The sequence below is a fragment of the Dermacentor andersoni genome, chromosome 2 (genome assembly GCF_023375885.2).
Source record: "Dermacentor andersoni chromosome 2, qqDerAnde1_hic_scaffold, whole genome shotgun sequence".
Lineage (NCBI taxonomy): Eukaryota > Metazoa > Arthropoda > Arachnida > Ixodida > Ixodidae > Dermacentor > Dermacentor andersoni.
In genome coordinates this window covers 60314452-60334835 of record NC_092815.1, presented here as the reverse complement: position 1 = coordinate 60334835, position 20384 = coordinate 60314452, and the positions used below count along the sequence as shown (strand labels likewise).

General features: G+C 45.6%; 2 protein-coding genes across 2 annotated transcripts in view; one reads left to right on the top strand and one right to left on the bottom strand.

Moving 5' to 3' along the window:
* LOC126542591 (uncharacterized) overlaps positions 1-20384 on the bottom strand; it is a 133940-nt gene that overhangs the window by 89877 nt on the left and 23679 nt on the right. The window lies entirely within an intron of this gene.
* The window catches only part of LOC126542231 (zeta-sarcoglycan-like), a 59540-nt gene continuing 58085 nt past the window's right edge, over positions 18930-20384 (top strand). Inside the window, exon 1 of the mRNA XM_050189197.3 lies at positions 18930-19241. The gene's annotated coding sequence lies outside the window, so the exon portion shown is untranslated. The remainder of the gene's footprint in view (positions 19242-20384) is intronic.

Here is a 20384-nt window from a genome sequence, read left to right as displayed (position 1 = left end):
CGGCGTCACTACTGTTTTGTTTTTCACACTCCGTACACAACGGCAGCGCGCCAACAGGCCCAATTTCGCGCTGTGTTTCGTGACTAGCGTTCCATCAAGAGTGTGACTTAACTGCTGAGAAAAGCCTGCCGCTCACCCGGAACTGGGGCGGTGCGCTTCGATCATCAAGCTTGTCGTCTCCTTCTTTGTGCGGGCGATTAGTGGCTCGGTGGGTCTTTGTTGAAACGGGTCCCCAACAGCGTAGCCTTCGGGCTGGCTCTCCGCAATATAACGTCTTCAGATCACGGCCCCAGGGGGCGATTGGCTCGCTCGTGCTGTTCTTTTTTCTCCTTTCCATCGACGGGATAAAAGTCGAGCCGAGAATTCACAATGAGTCAAGGCCGGCCTCTGGCGACTGGCGCCGTCCCGACGAATTCTTTCCTGTGAGCGACGTGCGCGGCAAGTGGCAGCGCGGACGTAACACGTTTTGCGCTCTATTGACCGCCACTGATTTTCTTTAACCTTTGAAGAGAAGCCCCGGTCGACAAAAAGTGTTGACAACGTTATCACCGTGTCAAAGATGCTCCGGCGACATGCGATCGAAGGAGTCCTGGCTTGATCATCTAAAAGTTGAACGCGTCTTGTCGCATGGCGGGAACCATCGAGTACCAAAAGGGTGGACAGTTAAGCTTGCTGGTGGTCCCTGGCTATAGGTACACGCCAGGACAAAGCGGACATGAGCTGTGTACCAGAGGAAACATGGACGAACACAGTGCTATTTACGTCCCCTCTTGTCCGTAATGTCTCACTCGCGCTGTACCTATAGTCGATGGTAGCACGTTTAGCAAACAGCCCGCATCCTTGTTCAAACCTTATACTACGTTGGTAACGAGCCGCGCTCTCTACCGGCGGCTGCTCATATCGTCTTCAAATAGTCAATCAATGTAATCGCGCTAATTGCATACGATTCCATGGTTATCGACAGCGCGAACTCGATTCGGACACAGAAGCAAACAAACACGACTACTAGAGTGAACAAACTTTGAAAAGAGCATGAATGCTGAGAAAGGCTTTTCTCAGAGTCGTGTCAGTCATAATGTAGGCGTTAGCGCGGCGAGAACCAATCCGCGAGCGCTCTCTCCTCCTTCGAACTCCTTCGCACCCGTGCTGCCCTTTGCCTACGGCGATATATACTGGTTGGCGGCACCCAACTACGCAAAACGGCAGTAACTCTATACAACGGCCGACAAAGAAAGCTATTTTCTCTATCAATTAGCATGCTGACAGCATGATTCAGCGTACCTCTGGAGCTCCTCTGCTGGTGTTCAAACACGAGGGGGCAACATGTTGGCGTGATGCCGAACGTGAGGCAGCTCTTGCTGCTCGGCAAGAACAGTGCCCTCAGATAACAATAGTCTTACAACGCTTAATTACTATGGCGGCCGCGACGAAGAGTTCCGCCAGCGTTGTCGCAGGCGTCGCACCACGGAGGCGGGATAGCCGTCGACAGAGGGATAACCGTCGACATTTTGTTAGCGCCCAATGAAAGGATTAGATAGCTTTATCTTGACGTTTACTGTCCGTTCTGCTTAGACCAGCGTTTGCACCTCGGTGTGGTAAGCACACAGCTGCTCAGCAGGAATGTTGTGCTCCATTTCACCGACTCAGTGTTACAGTGAACTGTGTCCGTTAAGTACAGCCAGAACTAAGAGCCTTGTCAACAAGTCAGGGAAGCGAACACGCAGCAACCACACGGTCAGTGGCGTAGCCGCGAATATTTTTTTTTTTTTTGGTTGGGCGGAGGGGGTAAGGGGCAGGTGGCTCTTGTTAGACGTCGTTTTATGTCACGTATCCTGGTACGCAGAAATTTCGGAGGGCGCACAAGAAACCTCATTATTAGTTGTCTGCTTGGCGTTGGGCTCAAAAAAAAAAAAATCTATCTTTTACGTGCCAAAACCGCGATACGAGACACGCCGTAAGGGGAGGGGGGGAGGTGGCTTCTTATTAATTTTTAACCGTCTGTGTTTCTATATCTTGCTACCGATGCACTGCACACGCGCGTTTTAACCCTTCGACCCCATCGAAATGCGGCCGCCGCGGACTGCAGTTGAACCCACGAACTTGTACTTAGCAGCGCAACTCCATATAGCCACTATGCCACCATCACGGCTTTGACTGAGCTGAGATCAGAGACAAGGTGATTCGCTGAACACCATGGCTGAGGAGGAATACGACGACTGAACAGCTACGCGGAAGCGCTAAATGAAGTCTGTCGGATTTTTCTATTTCTTAGTTGATTTGTGGGGTGTCAATTACGAGTTTGATATTTTGTGAAAACTTTCATAGCTGTCTTGCAAAATATTTATTCCGAATTCAAAGTTAAATGAACAAGCAATCACTTTCGTGAGGCACTTTCATTTCGTCTTGACCGAAATGAAACATATAATTTACGTTCGTGTAATATAAATGGAATGTAATATGTAATATATGTGGTGTAATATGTAAATGGAAACTAGCGATTTCATGAAACTGGAAGCTACAAGCAGTTCTGACTCGGAGGAGGTGCCAGTTGATCAACTTTCGCTTTCGTCAAGCTCAGTGCTTAAAACCTTACAAGACTTCCAGAACAAGCACGCATGACTACAAGAAATATTCAATAACACCAAGAAAAAAATGAAACTAGAAACAAAGAGAACGAAGCGTCCCGGACGCCGAATGGCAGCGCTGACATTAAAGTTCTTAAACGAGGACCAAAAGGTCACCCTCCAGAAAGACAAACTTAAAACTTGTAACTGGAGGGCCCATACTAAGAAAGTCCTCGAACTGCAATTTGCCTGTGGCTTAGCAGGTTACGATCCTCTGCAGGAACAGGGCATCCCTCTGCCGTCAGAAAGAACACTGCGCAGAAAACTTCAGCATCTGCCCTTACAGCCCGGTGTACTGTCGGAAATCTTCGACGTTATGAAGACACAAGTTGCAACGATGAGCAATGTAGAAAAGGACTGCGTCTTATTTTTAGCCGAAATGGATATCCGAAGAGGAGCTGAGTTTGACCTTGGCACGACTCTTGCGACGACAACACTTCCCCCGCGAGCAATTAACTGGCAAACCATGCGCTCGTCTTTCGGGCTGATGGTATCAACAGCCGCTTGAAACAGGTCATCGCATATTACTTTACAGAGGCTAATGTAGGATAGGATAGGATGTCCTTCTACGATGGCAGTACCCACTGCGGGGGATTGGCCAATATTTGGATGGAATTAGGAAGATTCTGTTAATACAAAAATTGGCAAAAGTGTCGGGTGGAAATTGATAAAAATAATGTTGGAAGAATTTAGGAGAATCGCTTTGAAACAAATATGAATTTCTCCATGGCTGAGCGAGCATCCCTGTGGTAGTTTGCAAGAGACGAGGCTCCAAGAGAATAGAAAATTTAAACCAAGTTACCTGAATGTTGGTTCTAAAATATTTTTTCGTAAAGAAGAAAAACGGTGGCAGAATAAGAAGAAAAATGATCTGTGGTCTCATCTGCACAGAAGATGAGAACAACCACCTGGTTTTTTGAACTCGTTTTCAAGTGGTATACGCTGACGATGGCTCAGTATCCACTGGTTGCATTGAGCTTCACGGATATGTTGAAACACAAGAACGCAAACTCTGCTTTGACCTTGCAACCGAAGTGTTTAGGGGATTGTGTATAGGTGTTTGGAAAGTTTGGAAGCCGTGCCAATCAGAGGTCCTCATGTCTACGGACGTAGTTATGAAGCTCCATGTTTTTATACTAGACGAATGTGGCTACAAGTTTGCACTCACTGGCAGGCCTGCACAGGACTGTTTAGAGAACCTTTCTCGGTCATTAGGATGAGAGCACCCGTTCAGAGCTCGTATGACTTAAAGAGTACCCTTAAGATAGTTTTAGTGAGCCTGTTGTTGCGGCTTCAGGTGGCGTTAGGGAATGAATCCACCAAGCCCATCGACTGCTACGTCAGGTTGTGGAAAATGAAGGAAAAAGGATTTATTAGCTTAGTTATACGGCTACAGTTACGGAAGCCCCCTCCATGCAGGAGCAAATTAGACAGCCGAGTTCACATTAGGATGCTCTGATAGGTGCTGATGGATGGGTGGTGGTTCGGCTCTTGGCAAACGTCTAGTTAACTGCGAATCCCAGGTTGCCTTTATTGTTTGGTAGCACTGGATGCCCCCCCCCCCCTCTCCCGCCCCCCTTTGCCCTCTTTGCATCCTTAGCTCAGGCTGTCAGGTACTGGTGGGGTTGTGGCCTCTTTTGGGACCCGTAAAGAGTCGGCGTTCACGCTGCGTTAGCGTCTGGATACAAGTTGATGGATGGACGGGTGATTTCCTTGTGGCAAACGTCCAATTGACGCCTTCATTTCGTTGAGACGTAACACTGTTCTTGAAGGGGCTAAAGAAGTCTGGCTACGACATTGATGATAGTGCTTATTTCGTGAACTTCTTGTCCAGAAAAATATAGCAAGTGAAAAGCACTGGCGAACCAGAAGGCAGCGAACCGATGAAAATGTCGACTTGGAGACAGTTTCCTCAATAGAGAGAGACATCCTAGTGCACTTAGCTGGACTATTATTCAAGCCAATATTCTCTGCTGTAGAGCAAGTTGGAGACTGCAACGAAATTCTGCTGGCTGAAGAACCAAGAGAGGAGCTTGGATTTACTCAGTTGAAAGAGCACGTTAAAGGTGGTAATAACTTAGTATAGGCAAACCAGCAGGTTCTTAACGTTGTCTTTCAATGCGAAATTGTAGTCAAGCACATTTCTGAGAAGGAAGACCTGAGCTGCCTAAAGCAGCCAATGAAAACTCCGAAAGCAGCCGTAAGTACACATGCTAAGTAAACATGCTGCTTAGCCGCTTTGTTTCTGTTCGACTTCGCATTTATGCGAGCTGGTTGAACAAACCGGAATAACCTGGCCAGTCGCATGGCAGCAATACTGTTGCAGGTACAAACCTCAAGTGAGAAGCACCATGTGTTTTCTCGTCTAATTGATGGAGCTGCTGCAGATCAGAAAGTTAAGATATGGTGGTTTTTGTTTGGAAATAGCAATGTTTTTCTGGTGTAATTGATTTAGCTGCTGCAAATGGGAAAGAGTAGATGGGGAAGTTTTTTTTTTGTGATTAGCAATGTGTTTTCTGTTTATTTGTAATTACGTGTTTGTGTATACCACACCATGTTCTTTGTACAGTTCCATTTGTTTCTTCTTTCTCGTTTCAGTTTAATTTTAATCCATTCCCAATTCAGTGTTATGAAAGTGGGACCAGTTGAGTACGACCCGATTGGGTCAATGAAGCCATAGATTATATATGCTTTTCAACGTACATCGACTCTTTCACTTTCTGCCAAAAATACCAATATCTGGTTTAGAGCTTCATAAACAGAAAATTAGCAGCATTAGACTTAAAATGATGTGCCTCAGCTTTATTTTTGTGGTGATGATATCTACCGAATACTGCTTAGAAGCATTGAGTAGATAATTACAAAAGATTTAACCTAATGCCTGTAACTTTTGTGGTGGCATATGCTGCCCTTGGTTGTGTGTGGAACAGAAGCGCTCAGAAATGATTCGCTCCGCAGAAGAATCAGCGAGTATTTACGGGATAATTTATGCAAAGAATGAAAGGTTATGTGGAAGGTAAAGACAGAGAATAGCAACAGCGGTTCAGTGTACAGAAGAATCAATTGAAGCTAAGTCGAAGCAGTAATTTCGGAGAGTTGGTTTGTACTTTCAGAGGGGAAAACGCTGAAAACAGGGTGAAGGAAACGCCGACTGATAACATGCGGTGCACATTAACCTCTGAAGGTATCAAATTACGAATAAACAGGGAAAAAAGTTTCAGTTATCGCTGCGTGTTGGCGTCATCTTTTAATACTTTCGGCGTTCTTTCTTTTTTTTCTTTCTTTACGGTGAGTGCTGTGAAAGTGGCGAAAGGACGTCCGCGGCAACTTAGGCAATACCTTGTCAATGGAGAAAACATGTCAAATTGTCAAGACTAACTCTATATTAATGCAGCATCCGAAGTACTGGTGGTACGTAAACAAAAATGATCTGGCTAAATAGCTTTGCATTTGGAACTACTGAACAGCGTAGCTTAAATTCAATGTTAAATGAAGCTTCAACTATTTGTTACACACGATATATGCGCAAGCCCTACTGCCAAGAGAGATTGACTGAGCCGAATGTCCGCGCATCTTACCGAAAGCGCTCAATCGATGTACGCCGGACAGCGCCAGCCAACGGGAACGTTCGAACTAAGATGGCGCCCACAAAAAGCTGTCTCCGCCCTGTAGCGGAGCTGGACATCGAGGCACCCTAGCGCACTCACTCTTCGTTTATTTTCCACACGTGATTCTCTTCTGCACCTCTAGGCGCCTTCCTCCTCCGGCGCTCGCTTCCCTCGCGGTGAAATACATAATCTCGCCGATTTCACGAACGGGCCACGTACACATGCGCGTACGAGTACCGGGAGGTCGCTGAAGTTGGAGAAGAAATGACAAGCTCTGCGCTCACTATGCAAGAATTTGTTCTCTGTTCTTGTTTTTCGTCGCTTGCTTACGCATTGTAGGTGAGTAAGCTTTATCGAAAGAAGAATGCGGGTTAATTAAAACTTATTATGAAGATTTTATTTTAATAATAAGCTTCGTCTGTGCAGCCATGACCTTTTTTTTAAGCAACCCACGTTTGATACAAGGCCTCGCACACCCACGTACCCGGGGTGTTTGCTATTCGGGACATCATCAAATTCTGCCATGCTGCCGAGTTCTGTAATTAGCAGCATCTTGAGTGAGTCAGATGAGCCGTAGCATCCCTCCGGGCGAATCAGAGCTGACAAGATTGCAAATTTGACAATATAGCGGAGTTTGACAATTTTCAGAGCAGCACTCTGGCATTCCCAAGGCGACACAGCGCCCATAACACTACTCGCATAGACGTGCCAGATTTCGGTTCGAAAATTACGGGCCGCACATGTGCCGTCTGTACAGTGTAAGAACGACGACAGCGAAACACACGCACAAGCGCGCGCAGGCACACACGCACTCAAACATAAGCGTATGAACACACACAGTACGTATACACGCCCGCACACGCACACACTCATGCAATACATAGGCAACACACACGCACCCGCGAGCACACACACACGTACAGTACATACACGCACAAGCGTACATGCACGCAAGCGCACGCACACACGCGCACTCACGCAATACACACACACACACACGCACGCACGCACGCACGCACGCACGCACGCACGCACGCACGCACGCACACACACACACACACACACACACACACACACACACACACACACACACACACACACAGATACACACACACACGCACGCACGCACGCACGCACACAAACGCACACACCCTTTTCTCAAGCCTGTAACAGGCACCCGGTCTTCTAGCGCCAAGGCACGACACGGAGAAATGAGCTGTGCCGCGTTCAAAATGCCACCCGCAAGGTTTCCAAGACAAATGGACGTCACCACACCGCGGTGTTTCCCCCAGCGTCCGCGGATTGTTGAAAAGAGATCGGCGTTTCCACGTTTTTCATGCCCGACCGCGAACAGGTGCCGTGCGCGGCCCCGCAGCCTCGGTCGAGTGCACCGAACGAAAGCGCGTCCCCTCTCAGAACACCGTGATGTTGGGAAAGCGCATGGCGATATGTTTTCTCGACGCAAGAGTCTGTGAACCAGATGCCGTCCTGACGCCGCCTTCGCCGCCGGGCCTGCCAGCTTGTTTCCCCCAGGTGAATGTCGCTTTAACGTTCGCACGCTTAGATGACTAGATCTTGAATTTCAGTGCAGCATCAAACAGCGGAATTTGCACAAAAGAAGGAGAAGGTAATGACGGTAGATCCAGTCAAAAAATTTATTGTCACTGCAATAGGTGGTCTTTGTCAAGGCGCTGCTGTCACCATAACAGTGACAGCCTCAAATGCGCAGCCGCATGAGACCTTCTAAAGGTGCAACAATGGCACGAATATTAAAGAAGCCTTTGCTGGGTGTCCTTTTGGTTAGTAGAAAAGCATTTTGGTCTGCTGATACGAGACGGCGGGTATTTCAATTGATTGGAGATTACACTAGACGAAGTTTTTTTTTCTTTGTAGTTCATCAAACACGGCCATGCAATTGATCAGCGCACGTGTTCTCGAGTCCAACAATGCGGGGTCTTATGGTTATTTCCTTGTAACCTTGATTTTGTTTCCATCTATGCCCGAAAAGAGTTGCTGCGGCCATCAATCTCTCTGCCTATGCCGAAGACACTTGTCTTGGGCTTCAATGCGTCAGCAGCCAAGCCAACTGGTAAAATGGCCCAGACATTTTCAGGCATCACTGTCGGCCGCGATTCATAACTGGGTCCCTCACGTCGCTTATCCGAAGAAGCAACGCTCGTCACATCTCTGCTATTCAAAGATATCGCAAGTGCTACACACAGTTGAGCTGTGGATTCTTTGCTACAAACAGTTTTTTTTAAAACAGATTATTATGCTAGAGATTGTCTCTACTGTTCAGTATTCGCTCGGAAAATGTTCCAGCAAGTCGAATTATGCAAGCCCCGATATTTTGAATTTGTCTGCTATTACGTATTTCTAAATATGAATGATTTGCCACTGTTTGAGACCATCCCGTGATGACACCAATTCACCACCGCGCTCACATTTATCGGATGCAATCGCGTTGCCTAGCTTGTCTGCAGCTCAAGTAATGTAGGAAGTGTTCTATGTTGCTGCCGACACTCTGTGCATCCATCTTTTGCCGGGTTTTTGTGCTTCTGCCATAGTCAACTTTATGCGCTGAAGAATGGCAGGCATTCTGGCAGGCAACGGCCGGTGATTGTTGCTTCAGTATGTGACATAGTAGATGCGCCGAGCAACCGATGAAACACCGGACTTTATTCCCGGAGAAATATATATATATATATATATATATATATATATAGCTTCCATTATTTGATGCACGCACGTGATGGCCTACGCAAACTGAGGAGCTTATAAAGGATAAACTATTTGCCTTTATCTGGTGCACAACGACAATAACTGTAATGCAACAAGGGAGCAGCAACTTACTACGTGCATTTGGAGTGTTGTGTTCCGTAAAGGAGGGAGGAGGCCTTTTATTTATAGGAATGCAGAGCGGTCGCCCTGAACTAATGCGCTCCAACCTGCTACTCTGCGATGGGGAAGGGGAAAAGAGAAAACAAAGGGAGGGGGATGGAGAATGATGATTGAAGGAATTGGGGTGCGATGAATGCTGGTTCACAAGACAGCCATACTTGAATCACAGTCTTCCATTCAGTTCTGTGTGGCACAAATAATTGCACCATGACCCGTATACTGTTAGACAAGTGCGATACAACGTACAACGTCATACATTGTTTTAAAGGAATGAGGACTCTACAAGACTGGCCAAATAATAAGTTATTTTGCATGAAGCCGGAGAACCATTTCGTAGACCGTGTAAAACAGGAAATTTTACTGACTGACCGAAATTATTGAACAGAAGTCACCTGCCCCATGTACTTACTGAGCAAGTGGTGCCTCGGCGAAACTTTCGCGGCTCTCCTTCTGCAGAATCGTTCAGGACATTCACACCACTCACATAACTGATTCCATCCGCAGACTCTTATAAGTTCTTCTATGGCGTACGTTGGAACAGAAATGAGTATTCGGCAATTTCGGATAAAGAACACTGGGATGAAATTTGAATAGAATAGCAGACTTGTCGAATAGAATTTGAAATTTTGAATACACAGACGCCTCTGTATTTCCCCTATTCTCCTTTTCTTCTCATTCCTCCGCGAATTGTTTATCGCTGTAGCTTTGAAATGAAATGCAGAATAAAAAAGGTAGTCTTCTTTAAAGCCGGCTTTCCCAAAATCGAATACATGCCAATCAAGCAAGAATAATTAAAAACTAAATTATTTGGTTTTGTGTGTCAAAACAATGTTCTCATTATAGGGCACGCCGTAGCGAGAAACTTTGTATTTATTTTGACTACCTAGGGTTCTTCAGCATGCACCTAAATATAAGTACGCGAGCATTTTTGCATTTCGCTCCCATCAAAATGCGGCCGCCGCGGCTGGGTTCGAATCCGTGACATCCAGCTCGGCAGCGCAGCGCCATTAGCCATTAAGGTACCGCGGCGGGTGGGAAGTAACAAGAAACAAGGAAGAAAGAAGAGAATATCAAGAAGAAAATGTCACGAAGTACTACATGTGTGAACTCAAGGCACAAGCACATACATATTGCAGCAGCAACAACAACAACAACAACAACAACAACTACTACTACTACTACTACTACTACTACTACTACTACTACTACTACTACTACTACTACTACTACTACTACTACTACTACTACTACTACTTAAAAGTACTAATCACTTCTTCTACAACAACTACTACTACGACTACTACGATTAGACAACCATACATAACCTTACTCCGAGAGTTATCGAGAATGAGCGAAACACAAGACCGAATAAAAACACACACACACACAGAACTTCAGCGTTGAGAAAAAAAAGAAAAGAACGTAGTATAGTGGTAAACAGAAAAATGAAAATAAAAAAGAGGCGCACCTGTGCGAGCTATGGGCGCGTGAATTAGTCAATGGTCTGATGATTCGTAACAATGATCACCGATTGCTAACCACGAGCGGGTTTCGAAGCGTGCCGGGTCGTCGAAGGGCAGGACTTCGACCACGGTGGAAGGCGAACAAATGACCCTACATATCGGCTGCGGCGCCCTTTCAACCAAACATCGCTGGAGCATCGGAAGTCATTTAATGTGCACCACTGGTTCCCGACCGGCGGCTGTTGGCAAGATGCAGCTTCGAGCGAGGCACAATCCCTGCGATACCTAATGGCGCTCCGATTAATGACCCACAATTATTCCCCGAAGGCATCCGCAGTGTATCCACTAATGTTCCTTGTCTCCAACTTTCCCCGATGCCCCCTCGTTTACCTTACACTCCATTCATGCCATCGGCCCTTTGACGCATTCTCAACAATTCGCGGCGAGTGCTCCCCTTGCTTCGGCAGAAGTGCTGAACGTATATGACTGAGGACACCACTTCGGCGGGTGGTTGTTTAACAGCCTCCCACTCATCTTTGAGCTCGTGCCTGTGAAAAAGAGAGCATTGAAGAAACAATAAAAAAAAAGTTCGTGCAAAAGCTTTATACGGGGTAATTAGGCGCGTTGTGCAAAATTACCAAATATCATTCATTCATTCATTCATTCATTCATTCATTCATTCATTCATTCATTCATTCAGTCATTCATTCATTCATTCATTCATTCATTCATTCATTCATTCATTCATACAAAGCATGCATGTTTCATCTTCAACAAAATATGATAGGTTGAACTTTAAAGTTACTATTTGCGTCTTGGAAGCCCCTCAGACAGTGACACCGGGCAGAAACATCATAAATAACCCCGGGCAGAAAGAGTTCAAGGAATCTTAACTATTTCGCGCTTAAATGCAAGGCTATAGATCATTTACAGCGGCGATGCATTGGCGCTGCCATCTTTGACCAGGACACCCCGGCGCCACAGAACGCCTTCTCGATTCCCTTTGCGGTTAGCGGACGACGAGTACTCAATAAATGTAGAAAAGAGCTGTTTTCGCTTTTCTGGTTCAATTACGTATTATGCGTCAGTAATGCAATGACCTTAAAACGAAAGCGCAAACAGAAATTTGGTGGTGGTGATGATTTAAGCGCAGCTTTGTTTTACCCCGATATTGGTGAGCTAATGCTCCCATTCGGCGCCTGTGTGTTCTCCGATGAAGTGATATGTGATTGCGCGTACTGCTTTTTCTTTAGTTTTTTTTTTCTCGTAACAGAAGATAACTCTCACCACTTCGGTACTGCGTAGTCTGTCGTTGCGGTGGTTATGTGCGAGCAGTCTGTCGATAATAGTGTCAGTGGCACTAAACATGTATATCTGCTGATTTCCCTGTCTCTCGCAACCACAGGTTTTTCTGAAGAGGAAAAGACTGATTGTCCCCGGCAATACGCAAGCAGCAAGAATAGACCGGCATATATGTGCATAAGCGTCTGCCCATATACTTAGCAACGCTGTTGTTATATTAGCCTATCGGTCGCCAAATTTCACACTCGAGTCAAAACAAAAATGATTTAAGTAGACAGAGTTCTGCCTCCAAGAGCATTGTTGTTCTGCGCTCCAACAAAACTGCCGTTGATTAAGGATTGCTTGTTGGGATTTACGTGCCCACTACAAAGTTTGCAGAGAAACAGCACCTTTTCAGTTCATGTATTTACCCCAACATGGGCAAATGTACTTGAGCAGGAGATGATAAATCTGATCTGGGTGGCGTTTACAGTTCTCCAGGGCAGCAGAAAAATTCTGGGTAGTTCGTAAAACACACCTACAACGCCCCAGATTGCTTGCATACATAATTTACTGCAAAAGCCCTAATTAGTCCTCACACTTTAAATTTCGCTTGCACATCACGAACAACCACGCCCTAATTTTAAACAAATATAAACAACGTGCCTTGTTTATTTCACAGAGAATACTATGAACCTCGTTTACCGCTTAAATTAAAGAAAGACGAGAGTTCAGTAATTACTTGCAACCAGTCTCATTAGACCAGGAACGCGAAAGTGTCACCACATAATGAATGAACGAGAAGAAAGGGGGTTAACCGAGGGGCCCGATTATTATTAATCGTATCATGAGAAGCCAACAATGACATGAAGGATAACATAGGGGAAATTGCACTTACTAATTAAATTTAAGAAATGATAAATAAATGGCAATGAAAGTAAATGAAAGAACAACTTGCCGCAGGTAGGGAACGATCCCACGTTCTTGCATTACGCTTGTGACGCTCTCGCACGCGTAATGCATAATGAATCTAACGTAACCCCCACATCCACAATATATCGACCTCGTGTAACGTAGAGTTGTCCCGGGACACTGGCAAGCATAGCTAAGACACTTTGGAACACTTCATTATTGTTTTTTAGTTTTTTGCAAGAGCCACAGTTTGTCCACACATATTTAATTTCACACAAAGATATCCCATAGATTTCTCTCCATTTTCCCAAAATTTAATTTTGGAAGTATATGTAGTTGCGCCAGGGCAAAGACCTGACTTCTACACCGTTCGTAAGACACACCCTTAACGTTCCAGAGCCCCGAAATACGTAAGTTATTGCCAATACCGCAGTTACTTTGCCTGTACATAACACATTACCTGTCCTTACCTCCACACATCACAAAAAAGGTCCCTCGTTTAGTTCCACGACGACACCGAAAGACGCTCCTATAACGCATAGGAAAACAGGAAAAACGGCGGTTAAATATATATTTGTAGCTTTCATAATTGAGTCAGAAAGCCTACAATTTCGCGACATATTGAATTTAAGACGTCGCTCATTTCTGCTAAATATGAACTTTGTGTAACGCAAGTTCTTTCGGGACATGTAGCTAATAGCGGCCGCGACACACTTCCCAACACTTGGTGCAGAATTTCTTCCGACAGTTCTTTGATCCACACGCATTTGCTTCACACATAGCTATGCCATAGTGACCAGCCACGTTTTACTAAGTTTGATCTTGGTGGAATTTGAACTTATGCCAGTGCGGCGCGCTAAATTTTGCGCAGCTCGTAAAACTTTCTCATAATGCTTCGGAACACTTGCATACTTAATTTATTGCAAAGAAGGCCAACAACGGCCTTGCAGATGAGCGCTTTAAAAGCACTAAAAATGTTCTCGCAGATAGTGACATTGTCGGCCGTCATTATCACTTTAATTTTCCTTTCATTTCAATGTCACTGTATATATGTATGTGCTTGTGGTTTATGCTATGTTGACTGTCCTGTTGTGACTACATGTGATAGTGCATTTACGCGATGTATGTACCACCCGCTGACTAGAGGTTGTATTATTAGGCGACAGTATCATTAGTATTTTTGAGACTTTCTTCTATAGAACTGTGAAGTCATTTAACTTGTATATTGTATGTACCATGTATTTCTTCCGTCATAATGTTACTGTGACAACGTTTCTTGACAAGTTCTGGTGCTTGTATGAAAATGTTATTTGTTATCTAATCTTGGACCCTGTGTGTTGTAGGCTAGACCAACTCAAGAACTAAGGAGTAGGCGGCGCCTTAAACTGTGCATCAATATCTACTTTTATCATATCAATAAAAAAACGCAATGAACCCACACATTTCGAAATCTACGTACACGTTAGCGACACCAATCTACGCGTTAACCATAACGTGCACGATATTTCCACCAAATTTAATGAAGGTCACTTCTATAGTTCCTCGAGGGCACTGGAGTAATGAAGTACAATCGCCGTATCACGCCCGAAAATACAAAAAAAAATATATTAGAAGAAATAACGGTGGTTCATCCATATTTTCGTATGCTTTTGTTCGAAACACTAAATTTCTACCACACAGTGCACCTCACATTCCCCATATCTTCACTGAATTTGAAATTGGTTGCTTATGCAGTTGTTTATGATCCTCGGAAACATCGCGCATAACCGCAGTATGGCACTCTAGTACACTTGAATAGGTAAATTTCTACGAATGCTGTAAATAACCTACATAGATTAAACATTTATCATTCGTCACTTCCAACATGATTCATAGTTCAAGGAAATATGACACTGTGCCTCGGATAGTTAACCGAGGAGACCATGGGAAAACAACTACATGCCTTGTATAACGCATCGAAAGTGTGTGAAGGCGAATATTCAGTAATCATTTTCATAACACACAATTTGGTTACATGCGTGGAACTTTTGGTGTACGTCGCGCATAGATTCTCTGCTATTTCTGGGTCTTCTCAAACAATCGGAAAATCTTTTGAAACTTTTCACATAACGCCAATAAATGTGCCGAAAACAATGATTCAGAAATTTTCATTTAAGCTTTAATTAAAATAAACGCTTCAATATTTTCCTGCATATTCCCTCAACCTTTCCCCATTACTTAAAATATAAACTTATTGAAGGATCCAGTTTTGAAACTGGCATATAACGTTTTTGAGCGCTTCTAGTCGTCTATTGTCAGCTTCGTTGTAAAAGAAAGAAATAAATAAAAAAAAAGAAAATGAAGGAAGAGAAGAGAAGGTGCAGAATGTTTACGAGTGTCAGAGTCTATATAGGCCAATCAAACGTGGAAACTTCAATACCGGCTTGACCGACTTCTGGTGCGACGACTGCACAGCCTGGCATTCAAGGATTATCTGCTCCGAAAGCTGCTGGTAGTCCACACAGCCGGCCGCGAGTGACTGCATGCGGGTGCTGGTGCGAGGACAACGGTAGAAAACATGTTCGATAGTTTTCTGGCTGTCGTCTATTCCGGCACTGATTTTTTTTAAAGCGGCGCCAAGAAGTCAAAGTCGGCGAAATATCGTGTCGGTTTTGAATAGTCCAGATAGAGGAGGGGGTTAAAGAGAGGGGTCAAGGACATGCAGACGTGTGTGCTGGAAACTCGTTGCTCTCCAGAAGGCCTGTGTGGTATCATTATCGAGCACGCTAAGTCTTGGTACTGAACCTGTTCTTGACAGTGGGATCGGTTCCTGCACGCACTCTTCACCATCAGATTGAGCACCTTCATTGGTATGCACGCTGCCACAGTAGCTTGGAAGCCATTGAAACGGGACGTCATGTCCTTGCTCGATGAGGAGATGAAGGTGCTCTCGTACTTCTGGAGCAACTCGTTCGTAAGCTCCATGGCGTAAAGTAGAAAACAAGCAATGTAGAGCTTCTGTGAAGTCAACGAAAACGCTCCCATTTTAGGGGTGGTTCGTGAAGGAACACACAAGTGCGCTACAAAGAGCAGCAAGCTCCGCAGCTTTGTATGATGGCTGGTGGGCTGCGTTAAACTTTAGGGTTGTGATTTAAGCCACAAAAATGACTGATTCCTCACGTTCGACCACGGTGGTTGAACCATCAGTGTAAGGTTGTGTGTAGTCGTTACAGCTGGAGCAGAGAGCGCTGTTTAAGAGTTGCTGTTGAGAGTTGTGTCTTCGTCCGTATTTCTGATTCTGTCGGCCGAACTTGTGGCTAAGCCAAGCACCAAAGGGGAACCGGAACTCTAGCTGCAGCTGGATAATCTGAGGGAAGGCGTACACGATGAGGTTATACCGTCGTATAAAAAGATGCACGCGTTAGGTTTTCTGGCTGTGAAGCGAGATAGTGGGAAGGAGCCTGAGCAAAGTACCTGGCATGTGCTCTTGAGGGCTTCCATAAGAAGGCAAATTTCATTGAAATATATTGCACATTACGAGAAACATGATGAAAAAATCTGGAAGCTAATGGTTCATTGGGGGCGTTACATGACATGTGCAAGATGTCGTCGGAGAGAGAGAGAGAGAGAAAGAAAAAGAGAGAGACATGCTTTACTGAGATGCTGGAGACGTTAACCTGGTGTTTCTCCTGACATGATACTCCAGATGCTGGGTATTGATTATTATATATATAGAGATAAACGCTTAACAGCAGATACAATCCCACACACACATATTTAGTGTACAGGCATTTACAAAGTTTCATTAAGGCTCGTGGCCCGCAAGAACGTGAGCAGTGCTTTAGTGGCCCGCAACGAAGAGGTGGTGCTTTGCCATGGGCCGAAAATGTGCCGAAGTTGCAAGCTCGAGGACGGTTCAAGGTGTAGTGCCGCCTTCAAAGACTGTCGCTCTGACACATACCGGCAGCAGTCGAACAGAACATGTTGCAGATCATCAGGGAGCTCTTGAGATGTCCTATTGAACAGTAACATAATTTTTAAAGATCGTTGCTGTAAGCAAACGGCTAAATATTACGGAGTGAAATTTTGCACAGGTACAAAGGAAAACGTTTAGTGCATGCGCCAAATCTTGAAAGATTTTAGAGTTCAGATATATGAGCATGAAAGCGTTCAACTGTAAGATGTTGCTAGTTCAACGCCGCCGGTGTAGAGGCTACGAATGTGGCTGGACGCGATGCACGAAGGCGGCAAGGTAAGATTTATATATATATATATATATATATATATATATATATATATATATATATATATATATACCACACAAAGACGCTGACAAAATATTCCAGGGGAGCCCGAAGCAGCTCTTCATCGAAAACAAAAGGCGTTCGGTCTCCACGAAAAGGAGGACAATGGGCGCCTAGACTCTTTGTTTCTTTAAATGCTCCACAACATGTTTACCCCACATCAGTGGTATGTGCGGATCTGGTTGGCAGAAGCAAAGGTCCGGGCTTGAGCTTCGCGCACTTTCGCCAAAGCCAATGTCAGCTGTAATCATCTGCCGTGTGGTAACCCTCACTCAGACATGTCATTGTGAACTAATTTTCCTCTCTTCATTTCACTGTCTCTCCCCAGTGGCCTACTGCTCCTAATTGGAGAGTAGCAGGCCAGAGATATACTCCTCCCGCCGGCCTCTCCCCATTTTTTATTATTTAGCTTCTCTCTGTCGCTCGACTTCGCTGGAATATAGTTTGGTATTCTAGAAGGTCGCAAAAGTCGGTTAGTTACCTTTCTTCAATAAATATGGGTGTAGGAGAACATGCGTGATGCCAGCATTCCGAGGTGTGCTATTTCATTACATTATTCTGTGCATCCTGGCTATTGGATATTGACGGCACCTTTGATTGATCTTTGCAAATCCCGCTCTTTGAATCCCCAAAGTCATTAGAGCAGGCCTAAAGCTGTGTAACGAGAATGGGCGGGTATAGTACCTGTAATCACGTTTCATTATTGACACTGGGCCCCCTTACGTTCGCAGCCAAGAAGCCTGGAAGTAGTGTTCTGTTGCTGTGATGCCTGTACATGTATCTTCACTGCATCATTTATGAGCGTGCGGCAGAGCCAACTTACAACAAGAGAGCGCTAGACGGGAGCTTTGAAGATGGATATAGATAGTTTGTTGCTGCAATTATGCGACGATCAAGTTGCAGGGACAGGATAGAAAATGGCATTGTGCTAGAAAAAAAGCCCAACAACAACAATAGCAACAATAGAAACGAGGACGCTATACACCGAAGCACCATGAAGGAAGTTTGTGTACAATCGTGCGTCTAGTACGTTGTGGAATATTCAGTTTCGGGTTATTCAGGTTATTCAGAAGTGTACATTCATAATTTGCATTCATAATTTACGTGGCTTTGCTAATTCAAGACGCGAATGATAACATCTTATCTTTGTCAATTAGCATTATATCATTTGCCAGCGGTGCGCACTGGTAGCATTTTCGCTGTATCTGCCGTACCGCAACGTTATACTCCATGTGTTCATTTGCCCTCAAATGAAGTCACATTTACCATGCGTTCATTATTTTTGTTTATTCGCGGATTGAAATTACACACTTCTTTTATTGTTGCATGCTAAAAATATGAATATTGGCTTTATTTTCTTTCATTTCTTTTCTTTCCTCAAAACACAGGCGCGTGTGCTCATTGCTTTAATCTCTCGAGTGCGTCTTCTTACCGCGTGCCACTTCAACACTCATTTATGGTTTGCGGTTTTATTATTATTTTTTTTACGTGACACACCTGAAAGCTTCAATCACGGCTCTTTATACACCGCCAACCCGCGTTCTTTCTCTCCCACAGCGCAGCCTTTCCACTCAATCTTCCCACGCTTCACTTGGTGTGGCGGTGGCCTCCGAGGCGGAAGGAAAGGTGATGCGGCGCGGCGGAACCGTAGGAACCCCGCCGACGGACCGGCCGCCGTCAGGCGCACCGGGAGCAGGGAAGCGACGCGATCTCGCTGTAAATATGGGGCGCCCCGGGAGCGCGTTCGGCGGCCGCCGCGCCGGCGGCGCTCAGCCAATGAACGTCGGTGGCGCGCGCCGTGCGCGGTAGGCGGAGCGCCCCGGGGCGGCAGCGTGCTGCGCGCGACGGGAGCCGGACGCCCGAAACTTGGCTCGGGAGCGTCCGAGAAAAAGGAAGGGGGCCCCCGGCGCGGCTGGCGGACTTAAAATACGCGCGCCGCCGCTTGGGCCCTTGTCTCTGGAGGGAGAGAGGCGCCGGGGCGCGCGAGCGCGCGTCGACCACGTGGTTATTGCGCGGAGCCTGTGCGAGCGGGCCTCGAAGTCTGCGGCGGCGGCGGCACGTTGTGCGGCCTTGCTTTCGTTCGTGAGACGCAATCAGCTCTCGACGGCGCTAGACTGTTGCTGTTGCTCTGCCCGCGGCCAGAATCTACATGGCAAGCAAGGAAGTGAGGTGAGCGATCGACGCCCCTTCCTTCTTTCTCAACTCTTGTCTTTCCCACCACGGTTAGGTCTTCCCTTCCGAGATGTCAGCCTAATTTACCAGCAGAGAGTATTGACGTTGAAGACAAAAATAAGGCTTGACTTCTTTCACGTTATCGTGTTTGGTCTCTAGATAACTGCTGATTGAGAGCGACAGCAAGAAAATAATTATCTTAGAAAGTCGCGGCATCAATCGTAAAGTGGGAGGCTCTTTATTGTTTCCTTAAGGAAACAACAGGCAACGATGCCTGTACAGGTTCACTGCCCCGTGAACCGATGATACTACCTTACTACTGAGATACTGATGGCTGTTCTTACATTTTTTTTTCCTATATCTCTTTTCTATTATCTTTTATTCCCCTTATCCCCTTTCCCCAGCATAGGGTAGTCAGCTGGTCCGGAGAATGGCTAACCTCCCTGTCGTTCCGTCTGTTCCTGCTTCCTTCCTTCCTTGCTTCCTTCACGGCAGAATAGCTAAATAAAGAAGGGGGGGGGGGGGGGGCAGGCGTAGAGGCGCCTACCCTTGTATGAATTGGGCAGTCAAAAGCTTTAACTTGTTTTGCGCTTACTTTCGCCTAAGAGCGAGCCCCCTGTTGAGAAACACATTGCTTAAGTATTTGAGAATGCCGCTATGCTAGCTGTAACTCGGCTTCCTTTATGTTGCTTTCACTAAGGCAAGGCAAACATTACCCAAGTTACCCACCGTGGTAGCCTAGTGGCTACAACGTCGCGATGCTGAACTCGAGATCGCGCATTTTGTCCTGGCCGCTGTTGCCGCCTTTTGACAAGACCTCAAGCGAGAGCTCCAGGCTTCAACCTTTACGTCTATATATAGCGAATGAACAATTCCGATAATTGTTTACTTCATGTAAAACCCTTTTTTAACACTCTGTTCCTGTTTTCACAGTTTAGTCCCAACTCATGAAGGAACAAAACAAGCTTGTGGTTACTGTTGTGTAAGGCAAGTTGAATAAGTGAAGAAGGGCGCGTCAAACCTGAATGGGCGTTACATGCTCCAATTAGGCATCAATGTAATGCTCGCATAGCAATGGCAACAACGTCTGCATCTGTTCTTATACCTGCGCGCTCAGCGAATGAAGGAAACCTATCTACG